We start from the raw sequence: 23945 nt of genomic DNA, 5'->3' as shown, positions 1-23945 counted from the left end.
TATTGAATGTTTAATTGATGCACTTTTGACAATAATTTGTCGAAATATTAAAATATATACTTTCTCTATTTTTTAGTTTTTACATATTTTTTATATTTTTTGGGCAAGTAGTATACTTTTGTAAAATTAAAGTCAAATGTTCACCTTAAAAATTAGTTTTATGGGTAAAAATTAAATTTGTGTTTTTGGATTATTTACTAAATTTAGGAGTACTATTGATTTTTTTTATTTTTGAAAAAAAAAGGATTACCAACAACGTACCATGTTACAGTTTGAGAAAACACGATGGTACTACAAAAAAAAAAGAATTATATGACCGTATTTTTATTTATTATAAGCCGAGTTTATTACTATATAAGCTCCATAACTAAATGAAAAATGTATATTGATTTCGCATGTGAAAAATGTCGCATTCTTCAGGTATAATCGTCTTCTGATCCCATACTCCCATAGAGAGAGCGAAAATTGGTACGGATCGGAGTTATGAGAAATTTTAAGCCATGCACAACCATACACAATCAAAGTGCGTGGAAACATCGATCAATAAGAAAACATATGAAAGAATTAAATAATAAATATGATAAAACTAATAAATCGTACTCCGTATATGTTGGAGGAACGTTTAGCATATATGGACCATATGGGTTAAGTATAAGCCATATGGGTTAGTTAGTTGTTAGTTGTCAAGTGACTACTTTGTATATATACTCAAAATGTAATCATTTGATTAAGTTAATATAACACAACATTATATTTACTCTTTCTCTCTCCTACTACCTTACTACATCTCTCTATAACAGAATTACTATTTCTGGTATTTCCATGGAGATCAATAGCAAGGTTTCACATGGTATCAATCGCCGGAGAGTTTCCTGAGCTATAATCGCTTCCGCATTTCTTCTTCTTTTTCATCTTGTGATCTTCGTTCTTATCTTCGAAAATTCGGTTAAATTTATCTCTTAGATTGAGGTAAAATCTCGAATTTTTCGTTTCTTTTGCGAAGATCGTCATCAATTGTCTTTCAATTTGTCAATTGATCCTTTTATCTCATCGATTGCTTTCGTTTGCATATCGTTTGATCGCATTTCACATCTGGTTAATTTTGTGGAAAATTCTGTGGTTTTCACCTGAATTCTGTTTTTCACCTGATTTTTTCTTGATATCTTTCCTTCTTATCATCGTCTGCATCATCATGCCTGAGTCTACTGATAATGATGTGTCGGTGACTTCTGCTTCTGGTGATTTTTATGATGATCCTCTCTATTTGAGTACATCAGATCAACCTAATATGAAGCTAGTTACTCCTGCTTTTAGTGGAACTAATTTCCTTAACTGGAAGCGTGAGGTTTATTTTGCATTAGCTGCAAAAAATAAGGAGATGTTCATTGACGGTTCTCTTAAAAAGCCTGCTAAGACTGATAAGACATATCATAGATGGATTCGTTGTGATATCATGGTAATGTCCTGGATTAAATACTCTCTCAGTGAGGAAATTCGTGATCATATGATTTATGCTAGAAGTGCTAAGGATCTGTGGGATGAACTCCTAGAGAGATATGGCCAGGCTAATGCCTTAGAAATCTATCAGATTAGAAAGGATCTTAGCGCAATCAAACAGAGTAATGCGTCTTTGGTTGAATACTACAGTAACCTGAAAAGGAATTGGGAGGATTTAGACAGCCTGGACCCTATTCCCCAATGTTCTTGTGGTGCTATCAACTCTTGTACCTGCAATTTGCTCAAAAGAATGTTTGACAGGGATAATCATGCCAAACTTATTCAGTTTCTCATGGGATTAAATGCTGGTTATGATGGGATGTGCACTAACATTCTGTCAATGGAACCCTTACCTCCTATCAATAAGGTTTTGGGTCAGTTGCAAACCATTGAGAGACAGAAACAGATTTCTGAAGCTGTTGAAGTCTTAGCAGAAGCAAATGCTTATGCCAGTGCTAGGGCAGCTCAGCCTGACCATAAGAAGCCAAAGATTGCAGGATCTTCTGATGCTTCTACTTCCAAGTTCTGCATTCATTGCAACAAGGGAGGGCATGACAGTGCAGACTGCAATAGTCTTAAAACCTGTGCTCATTGCAAGAAGCCTGGTCATGTCATTGAAAGGTGTTTTATCTTACTCAAGGCAAAGGCAAAGCAGAATAAGGGGAAAGCAACTGGTCTGACATTCACTGGGGGCAACAATGTGTATAGAAGAGGGGCACACAATGTTGATGTGGTACTTCCTGAGTCTTCTTTCCAGGCCACGTCTCCTCTGGATGAGATTTCTGCATCACCTCAAACAGCTAGCCAGTTTACCTTTGATTCTAGCATGGTGGATGGTATCATCAATTCTGTTACTCAACAAGTTCTTCAGGCCTTCTCTGCTAATCAGTCTGCTTCTTCCACATCTAACTTTGCAGGTATACTTACTGATTCTCAAGCCTATTCAGTTAGTAATGCCTGTCTAAATGGGGATTGGATCATAGACACAGGGGCTAGTGATCATATGACTGCCAATAAGGCACTCTTACATGACATAAAACACTTGCATAAACCTATTCTTGTGGGATTACCTGATGGAACACTTAAATCTGTTCATTTAACTGGGACTGTCCATCTCTCACCTGACATTACTCTGTTGAATGTCTTTTATGTTCCAGATTTTAAGCAAAACCTATTATCTGTAGGAAAGCTTATTGCACATACTAACATGTGTGTCTTGTTTTATCCCACTCACTGCATCTTTCAGGACCTTTCAAGTAAGGTCACTGTTGGTCAAGGGGTTAAGAGTGGTGATCTTTACAAGTACAAGACTTCAGTTCCTTCCTTATTACAGACTACTATAATAAACACTGTGTATGCAGTCTTAAGAAGAGTTAGTAAAACTCATAGTGATGTTCATGAGCATCAGCATTGTAATGTTGTGGGTACTTTACCTAAAGGCAGTAAGTCTAGTAATGATCTAGAACTCAGTTTACTTCATGCTAGGCTTGGTCATGCTTCATGTGATAAGATACAGCATGTAATACCCAAATCTGGACTATCAATAAAGAGTTTTTTTTGTGAATCCTGTTTGTTAGCTAAACATCACAAACTCCCCTTTCCAAGAAGTCAGTCTAGGGCATCTAAGTGTTTTGAACTTCTTCACATGGATATTTGGGGCCAATATAAGTTGCCTACTCTTTCAGGAACCAAGTATTTTCTTACTATTCTTGATGATTACAGTAGAGCCACTTGGACCATTTTGTTTCAGAATAAGGGTCAGGTTGGCCAGTTGGTCAAAAATTTTCTTTCTTATATTGATACTCAGTTTAAGGCCACTGTTAAGCTAATAAGAAGTGACAATGGTACTGAGTTTCTTCAAGAGCAATGCACTGCTTTGTTTAATGAGAAAGGCATAGTTCATCAAAGGAGCATAGTGGGGAGACCTCAGCAGAATGGTAGGGTTGAAAGGAAGCATAGGCACCTTCTAGATACTGCTAGGGCATTGAAGATTCATGCTCATTTGCCTGTTAAGTTCTGGGGTGAGTGCCTAATGACTGCCACATATCTCATTAACAAGATGCCATCTGCTGTTATTGACTGGAAGACCCCACATGAATTATTGTTTGGGGAGCCACCTTCTTATGATGAATTACGAGTTTTTGGATCAGCTTGTTATGCTAGCCAACCTGTTACCTACAAGGACAAATTTGGTGCCAGGGCAAGACGATGTATCATGATTGGATATCCTTTTGCTCAAAAGGGGTACCATTTATATGATTTAGATAATCACAAGACTTTTGTGAGCAGGGATGTTGTGTTTAAGGAACACATTCTTCCATATAAAATAGATGGGTTTCAAGAAGTGTCTTATACTGATGACACTCCTCTTGTTAATCCTGTGAACATGATTCCTGCATCAGTCACTACTACACCTTCAGAGCCTCCTCATGTAAATAATGACAGCACTGATCTGTTTGATGAAGATGCTATTGTGCAGAATGAAAATCAACCAGTTCCTGATATATCTGAAGGTAGTACTACTATACTAGATGATAATACCTTTCAAAATATTGACATACATAATAATATTTCTTCAAATAATAATACCATTCCTCTCATTCACAATAATATTTCCAATAATACTCATATAGAACAACACACAAGAAAATCTAGTAGACCAAAACATACTTCTTCTAGACTTAAAAATTTCCAACTTCAAATAAAACTGCCTCATCAAGGGTCCTCAGCTAGTTCTTCTGAGACCACATCCTCAACATTCCATGCTGCTGTTCTTAAGGATTTAAATGATTTTGATCCTGCTTTTGTTGCCTCTTTGGCACATGTTATGGCTGAACATGAGCCTGTTTCTTATAAGCAAGCTGCTGCAGACCCAAGGTGGGTACTTGCCATGACCAAGGAGCTTGAAGCCTTGGAGTCTAACAACACTTGGGAGCTTACTCATCTGCCAGAGGGAAAGAAAGCTATAGGGTCAAAATGGATCTACAAAATAAAGCACAGAGCAGATGGAAGTGTGGAGAGATTTAAAGCTAGACTTGTAGCCAAGGGTTACAATCAAGTTAAAGACAAGGACTATAAGCATACCTTTTCTCCAGTGGCTAAATTTTCCACTGTCAGATCTGTCCTTGCTATAGCAGCTGCCAAAGGTTGGTCCTTGCACCAACTAGACATTAACAATGCATTTCTTCATGGTTTCTTGGATGAAGAGGTCTATATGAAGATTCCTGAAGGGTATGCCAAAGCCAAACCTAAAGAGGTTTGCAAGTTAAAGAGGTCCCTGTATGGTTTGAAACAGGCCTCTAGACAATGGAATCAGGAGCTCACAAGGTTCCTCCTGGGCCAAGGGTTTGAGAGATCCAAAAGTGACTATTCTCTATTCACTTGTGTGAATCCCCTGACAAACAGTTTTACTGTGGCTGTTGTCTATGTGGATGACATTTTATTGACTGGTAATGATGAGAAACATATCATTACAGTTAAGAGCAGTCTAGACACTGCATACTCTATTAAGGATTTAGGAGCAATGAGATACTTCTTAGGCATTGAAGTTGCCAGGAATGATACTGGTATATTACTTAATCAGAGGAAGTATATCCTTGATATACTCCATGATGTGGGAATGGAACAGTGTCAAGATACCTTATTTCCATTACCAAGAGGTTTGAAATTGACTGTTGATGATGGAGAGCTTCTGGAAAATGCAGAGCAAAGACAGAGACTCATTGGCGAGTGTGTTTTTATACCTTAACCCGACTGGACAGGATATCTCTTATGCGAGTTCAACACCTAAGTCAATTTCTGAATAAGCCAAGGATACCACATCTACAGGCAGCTATTCATGTGCTGAGATATTTGAAGACTACTGTTAATGTTGGGTTGTTCTACCCAGCACAGAATGACTTACACCTAACTGCTTATACTGATGCAGATTGGGGCCAATGTGGTTTTTCTTGCAAATCACTCAGTGGCTATTGCATGATGCTTGGTTCTTCTCTTGTTTCCTGGAAGACTAAAAAGCAACGAACAGTTAGCAAGAGCAGTGCAGAGTCAGAATATAGAAGCATGTCCTATGCATCATCTGAACTGGTTTGGTTAATTGGTTTACTTAAGGATTTAATCTTATCTTGTACCCCTACCCGGTGACTATGCTCTGTAAGATCTGCTGCTTTGCACATATAGTGCAGAATCCTGTCTTTCATGAAAGGACTAAACACATCAACATTGACTGTCACTATGTTCGTGACAAATATGAAGAGGGAGTGTTAATGCCAAAGTACATACGGACAGGACTGCAGCTAGCTGATCTTATGACTAAGCCCTTAGGGGCAGCTCAGCACAAATTTCTCTCTGTCAAGCTTGGCCTGCAATTCCCAATGGACATTCCAGCTTGAGGGGGGTGTATGGACCATATGGGTTAAGTATAAGCCATATGGGTTAGTTAGTTGTTAGTTGTCAAGTGACTACTTTGTATATATACTCAAAATGTAATCATTTGATTAAGTTAATATAACACAACATTATATTTACTCTTTCTCTCTCCTACTACCTTACTACATCTCTCTATAACAGAATTACTATTTCTGGTATTTCCATGGAGATCAATAGCAAGGTTTCACAGCATAAATAATTACGTATATATGAAAAATGAGATAGTACCACCAATCCACCACCATGCATGTAATACCGAGTTTAGGTATTACTCATGGCATTTTGGTAATATAGTCGTGAATTTTGTTATGTTTTTGGATTTCAAGCTAATTCATTAAAAAAAAATAGTAAGACTAGAATTAGGGCAAAATATCCTAAGAATTTAAGGAACAACCTTAATCCAACTTTTTTTTTGGGGGATTAAAAGAGTATTTCAATTAGAAAACACAAAAGTTACAAATAAAGTTTCAAAAATGGGGACGGGTGATAGCTCGGCACAAATCGCCGAGTCAATAATACATAGATTAGAAACAAATGTAGGAACAATAATGTCTCATCAAAATATCTCATAAGCATCAAGATCATACAGTGATGCCCTAACATTATCCATTGACTATTTCAGAATCGAGGTGGAATCAGCACCGGAATATTTTGTAATACGATGATTATTATCATCATCGTCATCAAGGTATGGTTGGGTTTCTTGAACTTCAAGCAAGCTTTGTAGTATTGCATCAGTTGCACTTGTGAGAAACACTGACCAATCCCTAAAGAATAAGACAAACATATAATGATATAAATGTCAAAATTAATCTTACATAAATAGATAGTACTATTCGGAGTTACCCAAATTTGGAAATAAAATAGGTTATATATATAGGAAATGTGATTTTATTAATGAATTAGATGATTTACAATTAGCAATTACAATGCTATAGGTTCCGGGTGTAATTCCGGAGCAGGATTGTGACCACTTGAGCTTGTAGAATGATGTCGTTGGTCGTCTCTTCCTTTCACTCTTTCCTGTAAAGATGAACAAACTGAGGGCTCGGCTTGGGGCCAAGCGTACTCACTCCGACGCTCAAGTCATTAAACTTAGAGAGATAAGTTGTGTGTTTAACTTGGCAAAGTATATTGTAGAGAGATAAGGGAGTTTATACCAGATATTCCAGTTGCTTCTCAATGAGAGATGTGGAGTATTTATAGACTTTCACCTTTTGTCACGTAGTGGCCAAAAGGCCAAGTGGCGTAGCAGGTGGAAAGACTGTCTTACCCTCGGCCGAGGGACCCATGACAGGCCGGCAGGCCTGGTTGACTCCATGCCGAGGGGACTGGATGCGAGTACACGGATATGCCTCTCGGCCGGCTAGTTGCTTAGCCGAGACCCAAGTGACAGGCCGACAGGCTTTGTCGGTTAGGCCGTTTTTCCTTTGACTTGTTGTCTTTTAGCTTTGACCTTGGTCAATATGTTGACTCGGTCAGCGGGTGTAGAATATGCCCCATCAATTTGCCCCCAGCGTAGTCTATGCCATGGTATGGACCTTCGATGCGTGTTGAGCGTATTCTGCGCATGTCGAACTTCTTCCTCGGCTTGGTCCTGTTCAGGCCGTACCATATCCCCCCTCCACATTGTTGTGTAATGGACATCGAATGTGGAAAAGAAAATGGCGCTGGCCGAGACCAAGGTTGGGAGTGCCGTGTGCTCTTGATTGCCCCCGGCCGGTGCTGCCAAGCTTGGATGATCAGCTGGCCGTTGGCAAGTAGATACCAAGGAGTGTGTTGAAGAAGATTTGTCACTGTATGTCGATTGACATTCCGTGGCTGCATGCTTGACACGTGGCCTGGTATTGATTGGTGGACGCTTCATGGGCTTTGCTCTGATTGGTCCACTGAATGGACTTTGCTCTATAAATAGAGCAGTGTGCCCCTCATTTTGCTGTGCAAACTTCTTTTTCTTAAAAAATTTCGTCTCTCTAGTTTTCGAAGAGTTTTCTCTCTCTAATTTTCGAAACGTTACTCGGCGTAACACTTTCTTTCAAGGTAAAAACAAATTCTTCCCCAACTTTTATTTGTTAAGTATTCGTTTGCCACCATGTCTGCTGCTGACGCTCCGGCTAGTACCTCAGCCCCGGGGGGCGAACCGCCGCGTCCCGATGAACAGGAGCCACTGGTTGTCACCCCGGTAGGGTTCGGGGGTCGCAAGTCGCCTTCTCCTGAAATCGACGAGAAATATCTCGAGGATTTTGATGATGAGGAGGAGGAAAAGACCCAATCTGATTCAGAGAGGCCGCATTACTTGTGGCACGGTGAAGCCTGCTCGATTAAACCCGATCGCGTTTGGACGAACAAGTTGGCTTTTGTCTCCGGGCCTGAACTTTTCGAAGACCACTACAACTTCGGCAGGGGGTATAGAATTATTGTCCCTGAGGGTGATCAGGCAGTCTGTTGCCCTCCCGAAGGTTGTATAGGCGTGTATATTAGGCATCTGGAGTATGGGCTCCGTTTTCCTCTTCATGAACGCGTCTCGGCCATAATCAAAGCCATGAATGTCGCCGTGGCACAACTGCACCCGTTGGCCATTAGGACGATTATTAGCTTCGTATGGTTTTGTCTCTTTAAGGGGGTGGCCCCAACGGTGAACCTTTTCTGCCGGCTCCACCATCTTCGGCTGTCTACCCAAGGCGTCATGCGGTGGTACAGCGTGCAGACCGAGCCGGGTTACGTGACCGTCTCCAAGCTGACATCCTGCAAAGACTGGAAGGGGCGGTGGGTATATGTCGAGGTTCCGGAGGACTATCCACTGCCCCGGTCCTTCCAGCGACGCGTCAATTTGCGCTGTGAGAGTCAGGGGGAGCATGAAAGATATGTCTCCCGTAATAAGATTAAGATGGACGCCAAGAAGGTTTATCTTAAAGAGGACGAAGTGCGGGCAATGAGCATGTTCGAGGCAGAGAAGGATGGCACGCCGAAGGGATGGATGCCTCCGACGCAGATCGTCCTTCAAGACGAGCCGCTTTGTCACGTCGGCCTCATACCGGCTCTCAGCCAGGGTGAGTGGGGTCGGTCAGAGGCCCTCCTTTGCTTTTATGCTTCGATATTTGAGCCTCGGTTTACTTCTTTCGCTTAACTCCGGCTTTGTTTCTTGCAGATCGATTTGGTCGGGATCTCTCTGTCCCCATCCTAAGCAAGTTGGGACTTGACCAGGACAGGAGAGTTGTTGAGCTGCACCCTAAGGCCGCGCCGCATGATCGCAAGCAGGCCCCGCACGAACTCATGGAGCAGGCGTTGAAAGCAATGGATGTGGGGGGGGGACTCAAGCAGAGATTGGCGGTAACGTGCCGCGTCGGAGACCAAAAGCAACGTCTTTGGCGGCTACGACGTCAACTCCAACTTGATCTCCAATCCCCATAGTCCGAAAAGATAAGGAGGTCGTCAATGTTGACGAGGACGTCACCGTTCTGGAGGGTCCTCCTCCTTCAAATAAGAGGAAAGAAACAACGCCTGCTGCTGCTGCTGTTACCGAGGCGGGGGAAAGAGGAGGGGTCGGCCCTCAATCCAAGAAGGCCGGGATCGGTGCGGATCTAACCCATGGCTCGGATTTAGCGGGTTCCTTATGCATTCTCGATGACAAAGCTTTCGATATGTCGATGAATGTTGACATGGACGCTTTGTCTGGGTTTTTATAGATCGCCGTCGCCCCGTTGTTGTTCTCACCGAACGGCACGGCAATTGGAGAAGCAAACTTTGTGCGGACGGGCGACAAAAATGTCGCCGCCGACTCCTCGTCCGAGAAGGCTTCCTTCGTTCAGCTCAGGGCGGACGGCATAAGGTTGGCCAAAAGGCTGGTGAAGTGGGCTGAAGTTGCCGGCACTCATCTTATCGAGCATGAAAAGCTCGTGGCTCAAACTGCCCCTACGCTCGAACGGCTTAGGCTTGAGTTTGCCGCTTCTAAGGAGGAGGCCGAGAAGACGAAGCAGGACTTCCTGGCCACCATGAAGGACTTCCTCGCTGAGCGAAAGCTTAAGGAGGACGCTGAGAAGGTGGTCCTGGCCGAGAGAGTTAAGGTCGAGTCCGCGTTGGCTGATACCGCTAAGCTGCGGGAGGAGAGAAACAAGCTTGAGGGTGGTTATAAGGCCATGGTTGAGCAGAGGGAAAGTTGGAAGACCCTGCATTTGGCCAAGGCGAAGGAACATAAGGGCAAAAAGGCTATCCTTGCTCAGAGGGAGAAGGATATTGAGATGCTGAAAACCGTCATCATCCCTGAAATGTGTGCCCGGTACCGGGACCAAGCTGAAGATGCTACAAGGGATGCGATTAAGGCCCTCCTTCCTGAAGGCACTTTTCCGTGGCAAGATTTTGACAAACTTCTGGATGAGAAGGCGGCTGCTGAGGAGGCCAAGGCCTCGGCAGAGGCGAAGGCTGCTCAGGAAGCAGCGGCCAAGGCGGCTCATGATGCTAAGGTGAAGGAGGCTAGAGAGGAGGCTGAGATGGCAAGGGCACGCGAAGCTGCCAAGTCGTCCTCTGGGCCGCCCACCGACGGTGACGCGCTGGCGGGCCTGCTGCCGTGTGGCGAGCGCGACAAGCATAGGGAGACGGGCGGTCGTCACAGATTCACTGGCCCTTCGGACGGCCTTCACTGTTCGGGGCCAACTTTTGAGCCTTTCCTCCCTGCCATCCTTTTGGCGCTTCATGTCTTAATGTTGTAATTTTTGTTGTTCCTTCTTTTTTGTTAAACTTTGGTAGGTTGAGCTTAGGCTATCCCTATGGGGACGGCCGTCGACTTTATTTTGTCTCACCTGTAAACATTTTCAATGAAGTTTGTTTATTTGCTTTCGGCTTGGCCGAGGCTTTGATCTCATCCTCCATTCAGTTGTCTTCTTACGTTTTTAAACATATTGAGCGCTTTTTCGTTTACCTTCGGCTTGGTCGAGGCAATTAGATTGCGTATCTCAACTGTACTTAAACGTTTTTAGCATATTGGTCGTGTCCTCTGCTTCACCTGAACAGGCCGAGGTAGCAAAATTCACGTTTTCCAATTTGCTCAAGAACATGTTGGCATGTTGCCGCTTCCTCCTCCACTCTCGGTCATGCCGAGGCGGTCGATTTGCGCTTCCCAACCGTTGTTGTAAACATGTTAGCATATCGGTCGTTTCCCGTCACTCCCGACTTTGGCCGAGGCAATCGAGGTTACGGCTCGACCGCATTCGTATCTATAGACATTTTGATCGCTTCCTCCGCCAATCCCGGATTGGCCGGGGCGATCATTTGCGTTCTCAAAGATACTTATACGTTCTTAAGCATGTTGATCGCTTTCGCGAGTATCAATCGCATTTGTAGTGTTGCCGGCTTTGGCCGTGGCGTCTACTTTGGTACGACTACGGAGGGGACAAGCATTTCGATGGAAAACTTGGATCACTCTTCATAAGATATAATCACGCGTTGGGGTGCCCACAACGGTCTCGGACACCTCCGCCGCTATACGAAATACTTTCTAAGGTTGTCTGTGTTCCAATGGCTCATTAGAGGCACACCCTCCATGTCTGTCAGCCGATATGTCCCCGGCCTCATTTCTTCGACCACCTTGTAGGGTCCCTCCCAGTTGGTCGTCATCTTACCATGGATGTTTCCTTTGTTGGTTGAGGCCGACTTTCTCAGGACTAGATCTCTTACTCTCAAGTCCCTTTTATGGACCCTACGGTTGTAGGCTCTTCTCATTCGGTTTTGATATACTGCCAAGTTGAGCTGTGCCATATCTCGACTTTTTTCGACCAGGTCTAGGGAGGCTCTCAGGCCTTCTTCATTTTCGACTGGGTTAAAGGTTTGCGTTCTGAATGTCGGCACCGCTGCTTCAATTGGCAGGACGGCCTCAGACCCATAGACTAGGTGGAATGGAATGTACCCTGTTGCTTCTTTCTCCGTGGTTCGAAGGGACCACAGGACGTCGGGTAGTTCATCAGCCCATCTTCCCTTTAGATCTTCAACCTTCTTCTTCAACCCGTTCAGTATTGTTTTATTAGCTGCCACCGCCTGCCCGTTACTCTGAGGGTGGCAGACGGAGGAGTATGCAAATTTGATACCGAGCTCTTCCAACCAATTCATCACCATGTCGCTCGAAAACTCTCGACCGTGGTCAAATACAATGACTTGGGGCAACCCAAAACGAGTTATGATGTTCTCCCAAATCACCTTTCTTACGGTCGCCGTGGTCTTGGCAGGTACCGCGACAGCCTTGACCCATTTGGTGAAGTAGGCAACGGCGACAATCAGGTACTTCCTTCCTCCGGAGGCCGTCGGAAATGGTCCTAATAAATCCATCCCCCACTGTGCAAATGGTAGGGGATTAAGTACTGGTTGCAGGTCTCGGGAAGGTGCATGTATTACCGGAGCATGCATCTGACAATTCTTGCACTTCTTGGTTTTTGCCCTGGAATCTTTCAGCATGGTAGGCTAGAAGTAGCCGGCTCGGAGAGCTTTGTGGGCTAGCGTTCTCGCCTCCATGTGATGTCCGCATATGCCTTCGTGAATCTCTGTCAGTATAAGCTCCGCGTCGGCTGGGCCGACACATTTCAAGAGTGGTCTTATTACGGATCTTCTGTACAATTCTCCTTCGAACACTAAGTACCTTGCAGCGATCCTTCTTATCTTCTAAGACAGACTGCGGTCCTCCGGCAACTCTTTTGTCAGCTTGTATTTCATTATCGGAGTCATCCACGTCGTCTCGGCTTCGATGTCGCCCACCATGCCGACGGTCTCAGTGATGCTTTTAGCATTTCTGATATCCACCAGCACAGTTCGACTGACATTTTTTATGCTTGAACTGGCAAGTTTTGAGAGAGCGTCGGCTCGGTTGTTCTCGGACACTGGGATGCACCTTGTATTTGGAAAGATTTCAATTTTGAGGTGTCAGCTTTTACCCTCTCCAGGTACCTTACCATCCCATCGTCTCGAGTCTCATACTCTCCTTGGATTTGATTAGTCACTAAGAGCGAGTCTGTTTCCAACACAATATGCTCCGCCCCGGCAGCTCTAGCTAACTCGACTCCAGTTATCACCGCCTCATATTCGGATTCGTTATTTGAGGTCGAGAAGGTAAACTTCAAGGCGTACTCAAACTCGTTTCCGTTAGGGCTGATGATAAGGATGCCGGCTCCTGAGCTGTTTGCCGTGGAGGACCCGTCGGTATACACTTCCCACACGCCGGTATGTGATTTTTCTTGATACATGCACTCGGCCAGGAAGTCTGCAAGCGTCTGCCCCTTTATCGAAGGCCTCGGCTTGTCTTTGAATGCCAAAGCCGGGAGAGCTCTCGCCCATTTGATAAGTCTGCCGGATTTTTCGAATTTTTCTAATGTTTTCTCCAATGGCTGGTCGGTTAAGACCGTCACGGGATGTGCGTCGAAGTAGGGTTTCAGCTTCTTTGCGGCAACAACGACGGCGAGGGCTGCCTTTTCGATTAGTGGGTAATTTCTTTCGGTGGCCAGCAGTGTATGGCTGATAAAGTAAATTGGGTATTGCCGCTTATTTTCTTCCCTGACGATTACAAGACCGACCGTGGCCGAGGTAATCGCTAAGTATAGATATAACGTCTCCCCGGCGTCGGCACTGGACGGGGTCAGAGTGTCGAAGGTGGGCTTTCGGTTGCCGAAAGCCGTGCTCTGTTCCTCCCCCCAGCTAAAGTTTTTATTCCCCTTCAGCACTTTAAAGAATGGAGTGCTCTTGTCGGCCGACCGAGAGATGAAGCGGGCGAGAGCCGCCATCCTTCCGGTCAGCGTCATAACCTCTTTTCGGTTTCTCGGCTCCGGTAGGTCTAGTATTGCTTTGACTTTCTCCGGATTGGCATCAATTCCCCTGGCGCTGACAAGCACGCCGAGGAACTTGCCGGCCCGGACACCGAAGTTGCATTTCTTTGGGTTAAGCTTCATTTTATATTTCCTTAGTGAACAAAATGTCTCGCCTAAATCGGCCAAGTGCTCGCTGTCAGACTTGATTTTTACAATAGCGTCGTCGACGTAAGCCTCGATGTTTCGCCCTTTTTTATTTTGGAACACTTTGTCCACCAACCTAGTGTAAGTTGCGCCAGCGTTCTTCAAACCGAACGACATCATTTTATACATGAATGTACCGTGACTGGTGATGAATGCACATTTAGGCATATCTTCTTCGGCCATAAATACCTGATGATACCCTGAGAAGGCGTCTAACAGGCTTAGGATAGTGTAGCCTGTCGTGGCGTCAATCAAACTATCTATTCGAGGCAAGGGATAGCAATCTTTAGGGCACGCTTGATTAAGATTGGTAAAATAAACACACATCCTCCACGCCCCAGACGATTTCCTCACCATTACAACATTTGCTAGCCACTCAGGGTAAGTACAAGGCATGATAAAGCCCGCCGCTAATAATTTGTCTACTTCAGCTTTGATGGCCTCACCCTTCTCGGCCGAGGAGTTCCTCATCTTCTGCTTGACCGGCCGAGCGGTGGAGAGTACGTTCAGCTTGTGAACGATCACCTCCCGGCTCACGCCTGGCATCTCGGCAGCTGAGTATGCGAAGACATCTTTGTTCTTCCTCAGTAGGTCTAGGAGATCAGCTCTGAATTTTGGCTCCCGGTCGACACCGACAGTTACGGTGCGCCCTGGGTCAATTTCCACTTCCTCGGTCTCGGCTCCTTCGACCATGCCGACATTAGAATTTATCGATTCGCACTCCTGCTGCAAGGATGGACTTTTCCCTTTCTCCGATTTCTTTGCCACTTTGAAGGATTGCATGTTCCACCCCCTGGCAGACACTTGGATATTGACTATTTCATCTCTCTCGTCCTTTGAGACGAGCTTTTGTGCTTCCCCCCGGTCCGAGACGTACATCAATGTCAAGGCCCGGATGAACATCATTGCATCGGCCTCGCTCAAAGTGACCCGGCCTATGAGAACATTGTAGGCAGACGAACCATCGATAACCACGAACTCAGATAAAACATTTTTAGTCGCATCCGCTTGACCGAACATCACCGGCAATCTGATTGACCCCAGGGGTACCAGGCCGGCCCCAGAGAAGCTGTATAGCGGGTGTTTAGGTCTTTTTTACCTAAGTCGATTTAGGGTCAACGTAGTCTATATTCGTTGGTCGATTGTGTGATGATTTGTACGTTAATAAGTAAACGGGAAATAAAGTACTTAATGTAAATTGACACGTAAGATTTTGGTGACGCGGAAAACCCAATGTGGGAACAACCGCGGTAGGGACGGTACCCTGCCAAGTATTGCACTATATGAATTGGAGGATGATTACAATTATGGTACGAAGCTTAATCCTGCTGACCCTAGGTGTCAGGCCTGCAAGATCGAGAATGAACGTGTATTATTTGCTGAGATGTGATCTTGAGTGTTGATGTATGAATGCGGGTGTTCAATGAATGAATGTCCTTCTTGATTTCCTTCCTTTGCTATTTATAGGGTAAGAACCCTAGATATACTCCATCTCGAACGTGGAAAGAGAATATTATTTCCATAAGGACTTCTTTCCTAATCCGGATTCCCTTGCCAATTCTCCCCGATCTCCCTAATTTCTCCCTAACTTCTCCCTGACACCCCTTTCCTTAACACGGGCGCCTACTGTGATGGGCTCTTGATCCTTCTTAAGCCCGTTCCCCCTTCTCCTGACCGCGGGCTTCCATCCTCCTCATCTTTCCTCTATAATCTTTACTTCACCAAGTGGGCTTTCTTTATTACGCTATTTTTAGCCCAAATAGTTTGCCCCAAATTTCTTGCGAAGTACGCTTTCAAGTATCGAGCAAGGAATTTACGTAACCAAATATTTAAAACCCTACGCCGTCTTTTTATTCTTCCCATGCAAGCCGCCTTTCTCCTCTTTCTCCGCACCCAACTCCCTCTCTCCTCTTTATAACCCCAACGTTTCTCTTCCACTCTCATTAATCACTCCAAATCATTTAAAAAAACTCTCCTCTTAAACCCTCAATCTTCTTCCCTTTAATCTTTATCAGCTTCACTGTTCCCTCTCCCGTCTTCATCATCAGGTAATCCATCTTCTTTCTTTCTTTCTTTTAATCTTCATTTCCTCTCTCTATTATGGGCAAAACCCGACAATCTTCGTTAACGTCGGCGCCCTCCGACCGTAATCTTGACCCTACTTTCCCTTCTCGGGGACTTTTCAAACACCCCCACGATTGTGACTCCGCCCTAACTCCGGCCGACATTCCGACGATCAAGAACTTGCTTGGTCTTGGTGATGGGGTTGAGATCGCCGTCCCTGAACCGGGACAGAAAGCTGACGCCCTCCGTCCGGGGTGGGTTTGCTTCTACTTGTACCCGTTTAGATATGGTCTTCGTTTTCCTTTCCCTAAACTCATCCAAGATTTCATTTTTACCAATAATTTCGCCATGGCACAAATCTCTGCCGCCATTTAGAGAGTTCTTCTTTATTTCTCGACCGCCGGTCGAAATCGGCAAATCTATCACTCTGGGCGATCTGGCCCATATGTATAGCATCAGATCCCTGGGCAGGGGTCAGTTCTCATTCCGGGGCCATGGAGAGGCTCCCTTCAAACATGCGTCAAAGTCCCGTGATGAGAAATGGTTTGAGGACTTCTTCTACGTGAGGAAGGACTCCATCCAGCCTCCTGCTGATTATATTTTCGAGAAGTGGGCTCTGACTTCGAGTAAGTAGCCTCCCTGTCGCCTGAATTATTTTATCTCGCTGCTTACTAGCTTACTTCATCGTCTTCGTGCAGGCCCCTGTGACCTTAAATTACCCGTATTGGTGCCAAGATCCCTGCCTGCAGCAAGCTATTCTGCATTTCTGAATCTGAGAGAAAGTTTCCAGATCTGCTTCCTGGTTTTTCACCTGCTTCTTCCTCCAATCCTCCTCAATCAGCCCACAGCAATGTCTTCTGGTAAGGTTTCTGTAAACACTTCTGTTTGCATGCCGTTGCTGCTGATGTTTTAAGCATTCTGCCGTCTGAGACTGTGTATGCTTGCAGGTTCAAAAGTCGATCAACTGGAACTCATCCTCCAAAGTGCTAAAAGAAAGAGACCTTCTGCCAGCCCTGATGTGGCCTCTACCTCCAAGAGGAGTGCTCCTGCCGCCTCTTTTCAGACTCCTTCTGCAGTTTCTAGTTATGCTGCTCGCGTGCCCCTGGAGGTCGATCCGTTGTCTCGCCATCCGCCAACTCCTCCTGCCAGTGCCCGTGCTTCTACTAGTGGAGGCATCATTGCTCATTTTCCAGAAGGCTTTGGGAATGTGGACATGGTGCCCTACTGGCCGGAGATTGATCAGCTGCTCTTTCCTCCTGTTGAGGAAACGTTTTCGGAGTTCTCCCCAGAGGAGATGGCTAAAAATGACGTGCACAATGCTTTCATGGTGAATATTCTTCATTTTCTACCTGTCTGTCCGTCTGTTTCTTGATTAAATTCTGCCTCCCAACTCTTTTGCTGACTTCTGATTATTTATGCCCCAGACTCTTCAGTCTGCACTCTACAACAGGAAGATGATCAACATAGTGCAGACCACCAGTCGTTCTACCAACGCCAAGAACCAGGAGTGAAGGAAATCTGTTGCAGATCCGCACAAGACGGCCGGGTTGATTCGAAGGAGCGTGTGGTGGAGTGAAGACCGAGCTTCTTTGTCACCAAGAAGAAGTTGAAGGAGGGAGCCGATCGGTGGCTCGAACCCAGGCGGTGTGCAAAGACTTTTCCGACTCTCTGAAGCGGTCGAGAAGAAGATCATCGAGTGATCTCCCTGGCCACCAATGTCGTTGCTTATGCCACCGGGCGGGAAAGATCGGTGGGATGCGTCTTTGCCCTCGAGGAGGCTCCCACCCCAGGCCATAGAGGAAGAGGAGAAGCACTGGAGATGCTCTACCCCGCTCAACCCGATCCGAGCATGCGGATGCCCGAGGTTGGTGAGGTGAATTCTTTGCGTTGGCCGAGCAGTGCCTTTGGGGGTGATCTTTGGAATGTCCCAGGATCTCTTGGCCGGAGCTCGGGGAGCTATGGCGGCCGAGGATGCTCGGGCCCGATGCGGTACTGAAACAAGAGGTCAAAGAGCGGAGGAGATGAGGTGGAGGTCATTAATGTGACCGATAATTAAGTTTTTATATTTTGATAAAACTTTTTTGGCAGTCTGGCCCAGAGGTGGCAGACTTTGTAAGTTTTAAAACTTGTTTTGTGTTTGCTTCGCCAGGGTGGCGGTTTGAACTTTGGGGCCGTATTTTGGCCATATTTTGAATGCCCCTTGTCATAGTTTGGCAAGGTTTTTACATATCGTGTACTTGTTTGTTTACTCTCCCTGTTTTAGGAAGTTTATGCCGTGTCACCGCTTGACGATTTGGCGAGTCCTGTTACCCCGAAAAGGCTAACGTTCGACTCGACTAGGCCGTGTCACCGATGGTTGATTTAGGCGTATGCCGCAATGTAAGGAGGAGTGGCCGTGTCAACCTGGGGGTGATTTAGACCAAAGATGGTCACTGAAAAAGACGATCCAGATCAAGCTAGCTACCGTGTCAGCCGACTGGCTGATTTAGGCGTATGCCGCAGTTTGTGGACTACTTAACCTTGTTCATGACGCAAGGTGTGTTCGTCTCGTTTATGCCAGCAGGTGACGTCATTGAGGAAAGTTTATCGTCATTCTAGGACCAGATGGAGACGCTGCAGGATTCTGGTAGCGCAGATATCCCTACGTTCCATGTTCGTTTTTGCATGCATGCTGGGGCCCTGATTAAGTGCGATTAGTGCGAGCTACGTCCAGGGGGTGGTATCAGGGGTAGCTGGATAAGCGTATTCAACTGTCAACCAGGCTCCCTTTCGTATGTTCCACGATCCTTTGGTGAGGGTGCTCCTTGTGGAGAAAATAGGTTAGGCATGTTGGAGTGCCATGTGCCTTGTCACCCGCGTTGGCGATTTGACAGTCCGCGGACATCCTTTCAAAGTACCATAGATACCAGAATTCAAAGTGATGTACTTAGAGAAGCCTGAAAATAAGAAAATCTATCAGAATGATGTGAAGTACCTGTCGCCATCTCATGGGGTACCAGAGCAATTGTGGTCCCAGGACGCTGCCAGACCACACCATCCAATAGTAGTTTAAAGTTTTAAAACAACTAAAGACACCAGAAATAAGAGTGAAACTGGCAGTATGCCTACTACCGGATTTTTATTTTATCTTTTAAAAATGGTTTGGCTTCTCATAGTACATTATTCTGAAAGCTAGAGTCTACTTATTATCAAAAGTAATATCTCTTCAGGTGAAGTATGTTCCATGGGCGTTGTATAATTTGACCGTCCATAGTCATCATTCTGTATGCACCATGGCCAACAACTCCTTCTACCTGGTATGGTCCTTCCCATTTGTAGGCGAATTTGCCTGCTTTTCAATTCTTGGTGTTCTGGAACACCTCTCGGAGAACCAGGTCTCCTACCTCCAGGAGCCTGACCTTTACATTCTTGTTGTAACTCCTGGCCACAGACCGTTTGTAGGCAACCAAGACGGATTTTTGCGCTTGCTCGCAGCTCGTCAATTGTGTCCAGGCTTCTGGTCATCTCTGCATTGTTCAGTTCCCTCGTCATATTTTCATACCTGTGAGTGGGAACCGGAACTTCGATGGAATGATCGTTTCTCGCGCCAAACACCAGTGAAGGGTGTTTGACTGTTCTATCTTTGTCGTCGTCTGTCGACCATAACACTAGTGGCAATTCATCCGCCCACTTTCCTCCTAACTCCTGTAGCCTCCTTCTTAGATTGTCCATAATGATTTTATTATCGGATTGACTTGTCCATTGGACTTTGGAGTCTGGTCCGACTTTTTTAAGGTGATATTCCACCTTGCACAAGTATCCTTCGGTATCGTTTGAGATGAATTGTGAGCCATTGTCACATATGATTTCGGATGGGATACCAAATCTCATGACGATGTTTCGTTTTATGAATGAGATGACTGTTTGTCCTTTACTTCCGTGAATGCTTCTGCCTCTATCCACTTGGAGAAGTAATCTGTCATTGCTAGCATCCAGGTCCTATTTCATGTGGCCCGTGGTAGAGGGCCTATTATGTCCATGCCCCATGCCATGAATGGCCAGGGAGAAATAATAGGGTGCGGAGGTTCTGCTGGCCGGTGAATCATTGGTCCGAGTATTTGGCAAAGCGTCACATTTTTGTGCGTACTCGCTGCATCCGCCTTCATTGTAGGCCAATAGTATCCCTGTCTCGAGAGCTTTATTTGCCGGACTTCGCCCCCGCATGGTTTCCACACTCGCCACTTTGTGGAGAGCATGCAACACACATCGTGCTTCTTCCTTGTCCAGGCACCGTAGGTAGGGACTGCTAGCGATTTTCTCGTATAGTGTATCATCAATGAGTATGAACCTGGAAGCCTTTATTTTAAAAGCTCTCACTTCCTTCTTATCGTCTGATAGCTTATTATGGCGCAGCCAGTTTAGGTAAAGTGTGCGCCAATCGTCTGCTGGGTCGGCTATTTGGTCAGGCGCCTGCCTGCTTGGCCGAGAGCTCTCACCTTCCTCTGTAACTGCTTGGATTCCTTTTTGCTTTGTGGGTCCTCCAGTTCACCTCTGTCTATTTTCGTCCGCTTTCGGATAGAAGGTTCCAAAGATATGTGCTATTGGAATCTTTGGATAGCTCGTTGGTTTGAATGTTGCCCCGGTGGTTGCTAGGCGTCGCTTCCACGTTCTGGTCTCTGGGAACCTGTTTAAGCTTACAAGTTTCGAATTTTTGTTTTAATACCTTTGCTACTTTCAGGTATGCAATCATCTTCGAATCTCTGGCTATAAACTCATCATTCACGTGGTTGACTATTAGCAAAGAGTCACTGGATATGAGCAGGTGTCTGACCCCTAGCTCCAGAGCTAGCTTCATTCCCAATATCAAGGCTTCGTATTCCGTTTCATTGTTGGTTGCCTTGAATTCACATCTTACAGCTTGTGTTATCAGATCTCCCTGTGGTGATCGCAGGATTAATCCTACACCTGCCCCCCTTTGGTTGGAGGCTCCGTCGATATGCATCTGCAAGACGTTTGTCTGCTTGCCTCTTTCAAGAGTGAGGATTTCTGTATCTGCCAGACTCTGGATGGCTGGACTGAAGTGTGACACAAAATCGGCCAGTGCTTGTGATTTGATTCTTTGTCCTAGGGTCGCATCTTGGATGTCGTATCCACCGAGGTGTACCGACCATTTAGACATTCTTCCCGACAGTTCGGCTTCCTCATGATAGCTTTTAGCGGGTAGTTTGTCACAACATGTATGATGTGTGACTCAAAATAGGGACGCGGTTTGCGAGATGCTACTACCAATGCTAGTACTAACTTTTCAAGGGATGTGTACCTGGTTTCTGCCGGCAACAGAGACTTACTGACGTAGTACACTGGCTTCTACTCCTTTTCTTGCTCTCTGACCAGAGCAGCACTCACTGCTACTTCTGTGACGGCTAGGTATAGGAATAATGGTTCTCCTGGCTTCGGCTTTGATAGCAGTGGCGGGCTGCTGAGATAGTGCTTCAGGTCTCTGAAGGCTTGCTCGTGTTCTGGGGCCATTCAAACTTCTGACTCTTCCTTAGTACATCGTAAAATAGCCTGCACTTGTCTGAAGACCTCGAAATGAATCTGGTCAGGGCTGCTACCTTCCCAGCTAGCCTTTGAACATCTTTAGGCTTCTCCGGTGATTCCAGCTGTAGGACAACTTTGATCTGCTTGATGCTGGCTTTTATTCCTCTTTGAATCACAATATATCCCAAGAACTTGCCAGAAGATACCCCGAAGGTGCATTTAGATGGGTTTAGTTTCATCTTGTATTCCCTGAGGGTGCTGAATGTTTCTGCTAGATGCCGCATGTGATCTTTAGCTTTTTCTGACTTCACCACCATGTCATCAATGTACACCTCCATGGTTCTTCCTATTTGTTCTTTGAACATGCGGTTAACCAACCTTTGATATGTGGAGCCTGCGTTCTTTAGGCCGAATGGCATGACGTTGTAGCAATATATTCCTCTTTCGGACATAAATTTTGTCTTCTCTTGATCTGCATGATCCATCTTGATTTGATTGTATCCACTCCATGCGTCCAGAAATGTTAGCATCTCATGTCCAGCTGTTGCATCTACCATTGCATCAATATGAGGCAGCGGGAATGGGTCTTTGGGACATGCTTTGTTGAGATCGGTGAAGTCCACACATACTCTCCACTTCCCATTCTTTTTAGGCACCACCACTACATTAGACAACCATTCTGGGTATTTCACTTCTCTTATCTTCTTTTCTTGCCAAACAGTGTCTACTTCCCGGTTGATTACCTTATTTCTCTCTGCTGCAAACTTTCTCCTTCTCTGCTGGATGGGTTTATACTTTGGGTCCACGCTAAGCTTGTGTGTTATGATGGATGGATCTATGCCTACCATATCATCGTGTGACCATGCAAAGCAATCCATGTTATCTTGTAAGAATTTGACTAGCTGATGTCGTAAGCTCCTTGTACATCCTGCTCCAATGAGCACGGTTCTCTCTGGGTGCAACTTGTCCAGGTTAATCTGGTCCAGCTCTTCTGCCGGGGGCTCGATGTATTCGTCCTGGACAGGCTGCTTCTGTAATTGCTATGCGGGAGGGCTGGCAGTTCCCTTGAGTGCCTTCATGTAGCAGCCTCTGGCTTCCTCTTGATCTCCTCTTATCGTTTCTACTCCCCATGGGGTGGGGAACTTTATGCACTGGTGATATGTTGAGGGGACTGCTTTCATCTGGTGCAGCCATGGTCTTCCTAGGATGACGTTGTAAGTAGAGGGGCCATCTATAACCAGGTACCTGACTTGCTTGTTGACTCCTCCCACATAGGTTGGGATGACTATCTCACCTAGCGAGCTGGCTGTTTCCCGCTGAAGCCTACTAGCGGAATAGTCTTCTTCTCTAAATCCTTCTCGCTGAATCCCAAGTTTTCTATGGTTTTCAGCATGATTAAGTTGACCGAGCTTCCTGTATCTACCAAGACCTTTCTTACCGTGCAGTTGGCCATTGACAAGGTGATAATAAGTGCATCATGGTGCTCTCTTTCATCGTATGTATCTCCCTCATCGAAGCTGACTGCTGGCAGATCACTGTGAGATATTCTGCAAGAATTGGCTAGTCTGTCTCCTTTGGTCTCGGTGGCATGCCTTTTAGCTCGCCGAGTATGTCGTCGCTTAAGTTTGAGCCGCTTTGTTATCACGTTTATAATTTTAGTGCATGTGGGTGGGTCTGCCGGCTTGGCGGAGCCTACCTTATCCTGCTGCTTGCCCCCACGTGGTAACAGGTGGCTCAGCTTTCCTTGTTCGTACAGGCGCTTGATCTCTCTTCTCAATGTATAGCAGTCCTCAGTATTGTGCCCAATATCACGGTGAAATTCGCACTTCTTCTTGCTATCCTTTCTCCATGCTTGCTCTCCTACTGGTGGGTTAGGCCACCTGACTCCGTCTCCCATCTCTCTAAGTGCCTTCAAGATTCCTCCGATACCTTTAGTGAACCCATATTCTGCCAAGGTGGGGAGTAGTTGGTTTTCCTCGATTCTGTTGACTCCCCTCCCGTATGGCCTGTATCTCTCGTCCTTCTTGTTGGTGGTTTGTTTTCTTCCTGATTTCTCCACGGCTGAAGTACTAGAAATACTTGGCGTGCTCTGTAAGCTGGCTCTGGCTAGGATATCTTCCTCCAGCCTGATCGCGGCAGCTGCCTTCTCCTGCACTGCTTTGAAACTATGGCAAGGATGCATAGTCAGCTGCTTGTATAGATCAGAGTCATGGTGTAGGCCTCTTCTGAAGGCTTCTACTGCTGTTGAGATATCACACTCTTGTACTGCTACCTTCTCATTGTTAAATCTGGTATTGTATTCTCCAATGCTTTCTCCTGCCCCCTGGACGATTCTGTACAGGTCCCCTGCGTGCTTTTGTGGCTTTCTGCTGCTTGCGAACTGCTGAGTAAATGCGTTCACCAACTCAGCAAATGTAGATATCGACCTGTTGGGCAGGCTGACAAACCATC

The 23945-nt window shown here is 45.7% G+C and overlaps 1 pseudogene; it reads right to left on the bottom strand.

The window, feature by feature from the left end:
* Window positions 1–6538: 6538 nt before the first annotated feature.
* LOC141590694 (putative disease resistance protein At4g19530) overlaps window positions 6539–23945 on the bottom strand; it is a 35635-nt pseudogene continuing 18228 nt past the window's right edge.

Source organism: Silene latifolia, chromosome 7, assembly GCF_048544455.1.
Source record: "Silene latifolia isolate original U9 population chromosome 7, ASM4854445v1, whole genome shotgun sequence".
NCBI lineage: Eukaryota > Viridiplantae > Streptophyta > Magnoliopsida > Caryophyllales > Caryophyllaceae > Silene > Silene latifolia.
The sequence above is the reverse complement of the archived record's forward strand: the minus strand, read 5'-3'. Positions and strand labels throughout refer to the sequence as shown.